Raw genomic sequence first — 8,586 nt, forward strand, 5'->3', positions numbered from 1 at the left:
CCAGCCTGTCTTCCCCACACTCATGTCTCACATACTTTAGGGATGCTGTGCACCTGCCTGCCTTTCCCTCTAGTTCCTTGGAAAAGTCTAGAGAGTTGTGAGGTTAGGAGGGCATGCTCAGGATTGAATGCTGGCTGTGCCACTTCCCAGCTCTGTGAATTTGAACAAGTCTCTGAATTTCTAGGACCTTCACTTTCCTCATTGGTAAGATGGAGGCACAGATCTTTTGAGAATTAAATAAGGTAAGAGGTGAATGGCATGCGAGACTTTGAGCTACAACACAGGTGTGCAAGAAACACCACACTTCCTTATTTTCTTTAAATCAGCTTAAGTCTGACTCCAATAGGCTGGAGGGGAATTCAACTTCAGTTCTTACTGGGGCTTTCCTCCTCTCTCTCTTTCTCTCTGTTCACACATGAAAACTTTCATGATGTATGGAGAATGGGAGAAGGGCCCTAGATCTTGAGTCCCACCCTAGACGTCAGAGATTTGCACACTTGAGTATGTAGGATAGTGGTTGTGGTTAAGGGAGAGTTCAAGAGTCGGTCCAGCCTCCACCCCACAACAGCTGTGTTGCTATGATAAATTCACTTGACCTCTCTGACCCTCAGTTTCTTCATTCTTAAAGTGAGGGTTGTTCTAAGGACTCAAGCCAGTCCATAGAAAGCACTTAGCGCAGAGTAAATATAAAGCATGTGGCACCCGGAAATAGTTAATTCAATAAAAGTTAGCCATTATTATTATAATGTACAATGTATTTATTATTGATCTTGTACAGCCATCTTGCTAAATTCTCTTATTATTTCTAACAACTTGTTTGTAGATTCATCTTTTGGCTTTCCATGCAGACAATTGCATAATTTGCAAGGATAGTTTTATTTCCTCCCCTCCAATCCTTATCCTTCCATTCGTTTTATGACCTGACTGTGACCTCTGGAATAATGCTAAATAGAAAGGATGATAGAGGGCCTTGTCCTCATCTGGATTTTAAAAAGGATGCTTCCTATTTTCCCCACTAAGAATGATGTTTCCTATAGCTTTTCAGTAAATTAAGGTAATCGGTGTATTAACATTCTTTGTTGTCTATTTGCTGACCTTCTCTCTCCAGTGGCCTTTAGACCCTTGACGACAGGGACTGTATGTGCCATGAATCAAGACAATTCCCACAGGGTTTAATTTACTGGTGGCCTGTCATTAGCCAAGGCTCTGGGCTGCCTGCCCCATTTGAGGCTGCACTGGAGTCCAGCCTTCAGCCTGCACCAGAGTCCAGCCTTGAGCCTGCACCACTAGCCCTCTTTCCCATTGCTGGTTGATTACAAGAGTTTTGTGGGAAACCTTTTAAATAGAGAAAACCTCAGTCCACCTCCTGTGTTCCTCCTTTCCTCTCACACCACTACCACACTCAGAATACTTCTGACACCAGTTGTGTGGGTTTTTTCCCCCAACAAGCAATTCTCTGTGACACCAGCTGGGTGTCCTACAATTTAACTCAATTCTGACACTATCTACCTGGAGAGAGTGTCAGATCCCATAGGTTAAGGGCTCAGTCCCATGAGACTGGCCCCCCACTTCAGATGCCAATGGCACATACTAGGTCCCCAAGTTATGCACAACTTCTGTCCAACTTGGCTACAAATCAAAAGTTCCCACAACCTCCTCCCCCTTGGATCTGATTACTTGCTAGAGCAGCTCACAGAACTCAGGGAAACACTTATGTTTCCCAGTTTATTAAAGACTATGATGAAGGATGCAGATAAACAGCCAGATGAAGAGATACACAGGGCGAGGCCTGGAAGGGTCCTGAGCACAGGATTTTCTCTGGGTCTTTTGTGTTGTTGTTTTAATTTTTATTGGAGTATAGTTGCTTTACAATGTTGTGTTAATTTCTGCTGTATAGCAAAGTGAATCAGCTATATGTATACATATATCTACTCTTTTTTGGATTTCCTTCCCATTTATGTCACTACAGAGCATTAAGTAGAGTTCCCTGGAGCACAGGATTTTCCCTCCCTGTGGAGCTGGAGCATGTCAGCCTCCCAGTACATGGATGTGTTTACCAACCTGCAAGCTCCCTAAACCCCACACTACTGGGATTTTATGGAGGCTTCCTCACATGGGCATGATCAATTACTGACTCCCTTTCCAGCCCCCTTCCCCTCTCTAGAGAATGGGGAGCATGGCTGAAAATTCCAAGCTTCTAATCATGGCTTGATCTCTCTGGCGACCAGCTCCCATCAAGAGCCCACCCAGAGTCACCTCACTAGAACAAAAGACACTCCTATCACCTAGAAAATTCCAAGGGATTTAGGAGCCCTGTGTCAGGGACCAGGTCAAAGACCAAATATTAGAACAAAAGATGCTCCTAATGCTCTTATCATTTTTTTACAAGGGTGTTTTTTGTTTGTTTGTTTGTTTTACACTCAGGTTGCCCTGTGTCAGGAGCTGGAACAGACAGAGACCAATGTACCTTGCTTTTTCACATCCAGGATAACCAAAGGGGATCAGGTGCTGGCTAACCTCTTCCTTGGACCCTGGCTCCTAATCTCAAGGCAAACAAGGCCCCAAATCAAATCCATCCCAGAGGAATGACCCAGAGAACAGTTGGCATCTTTCCCAGATTCTTATTTAAGACCTTTTCCTTTTCCTGGGAGCTCCAACGAGCGGGGTTCCGGGTGGGGCCTGGTGACCCTCTGTGGAGTCCAGCTTACACTGCAGATAATGAACAACCCCCTTCTCTCCCTCTCTCAACACTGAGTCCCTTCCCCACTCTGCATTCCTCCCCTCTCTGACTCCCTGTCTATCAAGGCCTGGCCTTGAAGTCTCACAGTTTGCCCTTTACCCTGCATGCCTATCAGCATCTCTCTATAATTGTCAGGGGCCAGGCAGACGCTCCCTCTCCCTAGAAGTGAAGGAGGCTGTCCTCTCAGGCCATTTGGCTGAGCCAGCACCTTGTCACACACAGATGGATCCACTTTAGACCTGCTTGTAGGGGGGACCACCAGGCCTGCTCAGACCTCCAGTCCTATACGTGATTCCTACTTTTCTGCAACTCTCTGGCTTTCTCACAACTCCATGTATCTGACCTCCCTAATTAGTACATAGGGAGAAATATACTTATCTGTACTTCATAGACAGATATATGCTTAATAAAGAAACTGAACCCCTGCTGGGTTCTGCAGGGTCCACAGTGAGCACCTGATTCCCAGGTAAGAGGTCTGGGGCCTGGAGGACCATTGGTAGAGGTAGGGCCTTGGGGACTTGCACTTTTGCTAGCCCTGCCTTACATTATGTAGAGCATATTAAAATGCCTCCACATTTCACATTAAATATAAACTTGCCCTAAAATCATTTGAAATGATGTGGGGACATTTCTTTCTCTTCTTTCTGCTACAAAAATATATTGTAAAATTTTATTACATTTCTCATAAATAAAATAAAGAATAATATAATAAAAACCTGTGGTACTCACCACCAGCTTAAGCAATAAAATGTTCCCAGGATAGTTGAAATATCCTGTGTACCTCTCTCTGCTACCCTCCCCTCCCTACAAAGGAAACTACCATCCTGAATTTTGAGTGTATTGTTCCTACTGATTTCCTTAAACTTTATATATATTTCTGAAACAGATTGAAAATGTTTGCATTTTCAGCTCTATCACAGTGATTTATGAAAATAATTTTTACAATTTTGCATTTGAAGTTATCTGGTTACAAGTTACTCACATTCCGATTGGTTCTGATTCTTAGTCGTCATCACTTAGATTCTTGTAGAATGAAAAAATCTAACATATAAATGGATTTCAAATGTTATTAAATGTTTGCGAAGACAGTTAAGGAAGTTAAAGTAATAGTGTTTTGTAGACACTTCACAAGGCATTCACTAGTTTTGGTTTTGCACTTTTCCTTTCATATTTCGAGGCCAAACACCTTTTTCCCAGGTGATATAAATGTTTCTATTGATAGGAAAACCTCCTAGGCCTAGCACTTGTCCAGAGTCTCTGAGGGGTACAACAGGCTGGCTGTGCCCACCACAGAACAACAGCAGCGGCAAAATTAAGCTGACACTTTGGAGCACCCACTGAGCCAGGCCCCCCGTCCTCAGCCTTTCACGTCTGCCTATGAGTTCACTTACTCCTATCAGGTAGATGCTACAGCCATCCCACTTTCTATTAGAGGAAATAGGCACCAGGCAGTCCTGTGCCAGGTGGAAAGGGGTGGAGCTGGGATTTGAACCCAGGCAGCTGCCACCCTTCCTCCTACTGCCTTCCATTTTCTGAGCCCCACCTGTACCGTACATGAATGTGTACGGTATCAGAATCCTCTCAAGGACCAGGCATTGTTATCCCCATTTTATGAGGGAACCTAGCTCAGAGACTTGCTCCGGGTCACGCGGTTGAAAGAGGTGGCAGATTTGGGATTTGAATCTGCGCCTGCGTGATTCCAAATGCTGTGTGTGATTTTCGGGACACCGCACTGCTGCCCTCTCCCAACCTTGCCGCTTGGCAGCCAGGCCGAGTTCCCTCCTGCTCACATCTCCTCCCTCAACTCATCCCTTTAAGGGAGGGAAGGATCTGCAGGTGTTAGGGGTGGGTGAAGAGGGGCACCGACCTAGCTCACCCTCACCCAGATTCCAGGCCTCTGTCAGCCCAGGGCCTCTGCAGTAGGGAGGGGGCTCTTTATCTGCAAGTCCTGGCACCGTGCCTCTTCCTCCCCTCCCTGCCAGCTCTCCCTCCCACCACCCCCCCTTCTCTCCCCACCCGCCTCCTACCCAGGGTGGTGAGTAGGTGGTTAGAAGCAGGCCTCACTGCTTTCTGCTTTCCACGTGATAGTCTCAGCTGACTGGCTCCCCTCCCCCTGCAGATCCCCTTTATCTTGAGCCATCAGAATCTCTCTGGAGAGCACCCTCCCCTCCCCCAAGGTCACCTCCAGGGGGTTTGGCTCTTGCTCACTGAACAGGCCCCCTTCTTCCTGGAAATGGAAGATGGTTTTAAAGAGCCAGATCCTTCCCTGGAGTCTTCTACTTTCCACCCCAGGGAACAGAATCAGAGTGAAGGTGGGGCGGGGAAGGGAAGGACCATGGCTTGGAACCAGAAGACTAGGGTTTTGTCTCTGGGTCTGTGCCTCATTCGTTGTCTGACCTTGGACTAGTCGCATCCTCTTTCTGGGCCTCAGTTTCCTCAACTAGAGAGTGTGGCTGGACCAGATGCTCTCCAAGATCCTTTTCTTCTAGAGGTGTATGACTAAATCTATCCCATGCCCTGCAACGTTGGATATGTGACAGGTATATATACATATAATTTTTTTTTCTTTAACTAGAAATACGAGCAAACCTGTCTCCTGCTATTTCAGGAAGAAGTCTCACTGACTTTTCAGCCCAGAGAGGGAAGAGAAAACCAAGGTGAAACTAATACCTAGGGGAGAGAGGAGGAACTCTCAGGCTGAAGCAGGAAGGGGGAGGGAATTCCAGGGTACAATTTTGGAAGTACACTAGAATCAGAGATGGAGTTTTTTTTGTTTTGGGTTTTTAAAAAATATTTATTTATTTATTTGGCTGCGTCGGGTCTTAGTTGCGGCACGTGGGATCTTTATTGTGGCACGCAGGCTTCTCTCTAGTTGTGGCACGTGGGCTTAGTTGCCCCAGCATGTAGGATCTTAGTCTCCCAACCAGGGATCAAACCTGTGTCCCCTGCAGTGGAAGGCAGATTTTTTTTTTTTAGGTTCACTAACTTTATTTTAAAAATCATAAAACGTTTCTTACAAAAAAGCATTACATTCTGCACACTGGTCTGAATAGATGCCAGGGACATATGGACTATTGTTACTTTTCCTCCCTGTCCCACCCCTCCAGATGTTACAGCAACCACAAAGCAAAGTGTTCACAATAATTAGATGGGGGGACTTTTTTAAACCACCAACAATGAACAAAAATTAAAATTCACTCTGCCGCTGTTTAAAAATTTCAGTGTTAGTTTTTGCGTACCCTCCCCCAACCCCCAACCCTGTTTGTAAGGAACTAAAACATTTCATCTGGTGAACAGCAAAGATTTCACTACACCTCAAATTCAGAACACCTACGAGGTAGAGGAATGTTGGCTTTTTAAACAGAAGCAGATTAAAAAAAAAAAAAAGATGCAGGACTCCTTCAGTTCTTCACTAGTCTTAGAAAAATTTTCCAGAATACTGCTTCACACTGTCCTGCAGCAAATCCTGTGCATTCTGTATCTGGTCCCGTGTTCCTATAATGGTAATGATCTGATCTTCGGACACTTCTAAAGGCTCATCAATTTTGATTGAAGCTCCTGACTCATGACGGATTTGTTTAATCTGCTGACCACCTTTGCCAATAATCGATCCAGCCAAATCTTTGGGAATAGTTACTTGTGTAGTAATAATAGGTCCGCCAAGATCACCATATGAGCCACAACCTCCAGCATAGGAATAATCACATCCAGAGCCACCCTGTGGTTCATAAGCCATCTGCCACTCTGATGGGCTCCATGCATCTATTGCAGAGTCCCAGGTTTCATCAGCACTGAAACCAACCATGCCATCATAACGGTCTCCAGGTCTCCCTCTTCTGTCATAGGCCATTAGATCTCCTCCTCTAGGTGGTGGTGGTGGAGGAAGAGGAAGATTCCGAGCTCTGCCACCACCCGAGCCCCCTCGTCCAGGAGGAGGTGGAGGAGGTCCTGGACGGGCTCCTATCATCACAATCTCTTCTGGATGGAGGCATGGGATGCCCACGCTGACCAGGAGGCATTCTGTCAAAACCACCTCTTCCCCGCATGGGAAATCCCATGGGACGTCCACAGCGGTCATCGACCATCATTGTAAAACCACCATAATCATAGATTTCATCGTAAAATTTGGGATCATAAGGCTGAGCATGTCCTTTGATGGGAGACTCTGATATAAGATCAAGGATGATCTTTATGCACTCTACAACCCTATCAGGTTTTCCTCCAATAAGAACGAATCTGTCAGTGGATTGAGGACAACGTTCCTGGAAAAGCTTGATTGTTGTCTGAGTGTTCTCTCGAAGTTCTTTGATTTTAGCACCTTTGACGCCAATAATTCCTCCAGCCAGACTCTGATGAATCAACAGTCTCAACTCACAGTCAAAGTCGCTTCCTTTATAGTGTTGGTAATTTAAGCATTGCACAGCATCAGATTCGAGCGGGAGCTGGCTGGTTGCAGTGGGTGATGGCAACTGCAGGCCCTTTTCCAAGGTAGGGATGATTTTCTTCAGAATTTCTCCGATTGTTTCAATATTAACACTGTTCAGTATGCGCTCGGGGCCACTGCTGTCTGGGACTGAAACACTGGCGTTGTAGTCTGTACGGAGAGCCTTAATATTCTTGCCTCCTTTTCCAATCACTGCCCCAGCATTCTTGCTCTGCAGCAGAATGAGTAATTCAACCATCTCGTCAGTGTTTCTAGATCTTTTAAAAGCTTGTTCCTCTTCCTATCTTTAGCAGGGCGTTTATCAAATCCGCCACTGGTTTCGGTGTTGGGAAGGGTTTCCTCTGGCTGTTCAGTTTCCATTTTCTTGTATTAAAGGGACACACCAATCAGTTATTAAATATATCCTTGCAGGGCAGAACTGAAGTGTTCTGGGCGGGACCAACTGACACCCTAGTGCTGCAGTAGCCGGGCAAGGCTACCGTCCCTATCGGAAGGCGGATTCTTAACCACTGGACCATCGGGGAAGTCCCAGGGATGGAGCTTTTGAAAATGGGATGCCTGAGCCGTACTCCAGACCAATTAAATCAGAATTTCTGGGCATGGCCGTGATGTAGGTGTAACAAACCCAGTTAGAAGTAGTTGGAGGAGTAATAGTTACAAGAGGAGACCTTTAAAACATAAGGTTGCAGTTATCAGCTGCCAGCAGACATTGTTTTGAGAATAGCTGGTGGCATCCCAAGTCTGACATAGCTCAGAAAACTCAATTTCTTGGCAATACAAGAACTTGTCTAAAATCACACCCATAGTGTCACCTAGTTATTTCCTTGGATGTCTGAACCACAGCTACTCCATTTTGACTTTTAATTGTAATTCTCTCCTTAATAGCCAAAGCAGATGTCACTGTTAATGATGTTAGTGTTTCTCTGGGTACGAGAAGATACAAGAGTTTGGGCTCATAAAATCTTCTCCTGAAAATATCTAACTATCTGAAGGCTTGTTCTGCCAGTTTTTCCCAGAGCACAGAGCGCCTCGTTCCTGATCTCCACCCTGAACTCCTTTCAGGGGGTGTTGAAGGTCAGCAGCTGCAGTGGCTCCTGATTTAATCTTTGTAGAGGCACATGGCAAGTGCCAATGGCAAGTGCCAATTTGTAGGTGACAGGGCCTCCTCGTGGTTATAAATTTAACCATGGTTTGGGAGGCATTTCATGACCATTTTGTCCCATGGTGCCAGGAATGCTCATTCCCAGGTCTGGCGAAGATTTTGCTGATAGGCTACTCAATGTACTATTATTGGACTAGGCCTTACAAGCAGCAGAAAGTCTCTGGACCACCTGTCTTACTAGTCTCTTATGGTCCAGGAAAATATTCCCTCTTGTTGCTTCTTCCCATATCTAGAGTTACA

At 45.6% G+C, this 8,586-nt stretch overlaps 1 pseudogene; it reads right to left on the minus strand.

Moving 5' to 3' along the window:
- Window positions 1-6,158: 6,158 nt before the first annotated feature.
- LOC114904911 lies at window positions 6,159-7,650 on the minus strand (annotated as a pseudogene).
- Window positions 7,651-8,586: the final 936 nt, after the last annotated feature.

Source organism: Monodon monoceros, unplaced genomic scaffold, assembly GCF_005190385.1.
Source record: "Monodon monoceros isolate NGI ecotype Baffin Bay Population unplaced genomic scaffold, NGI_Narwhal_1 Super_Scaffold_21, whole genome shotgun sequence".
NCBI lineage: Eukaryota > Metazoa > Chordata > Mammalia > Artiodactyla > Monodontidae > Monodon > Monodon monoceros.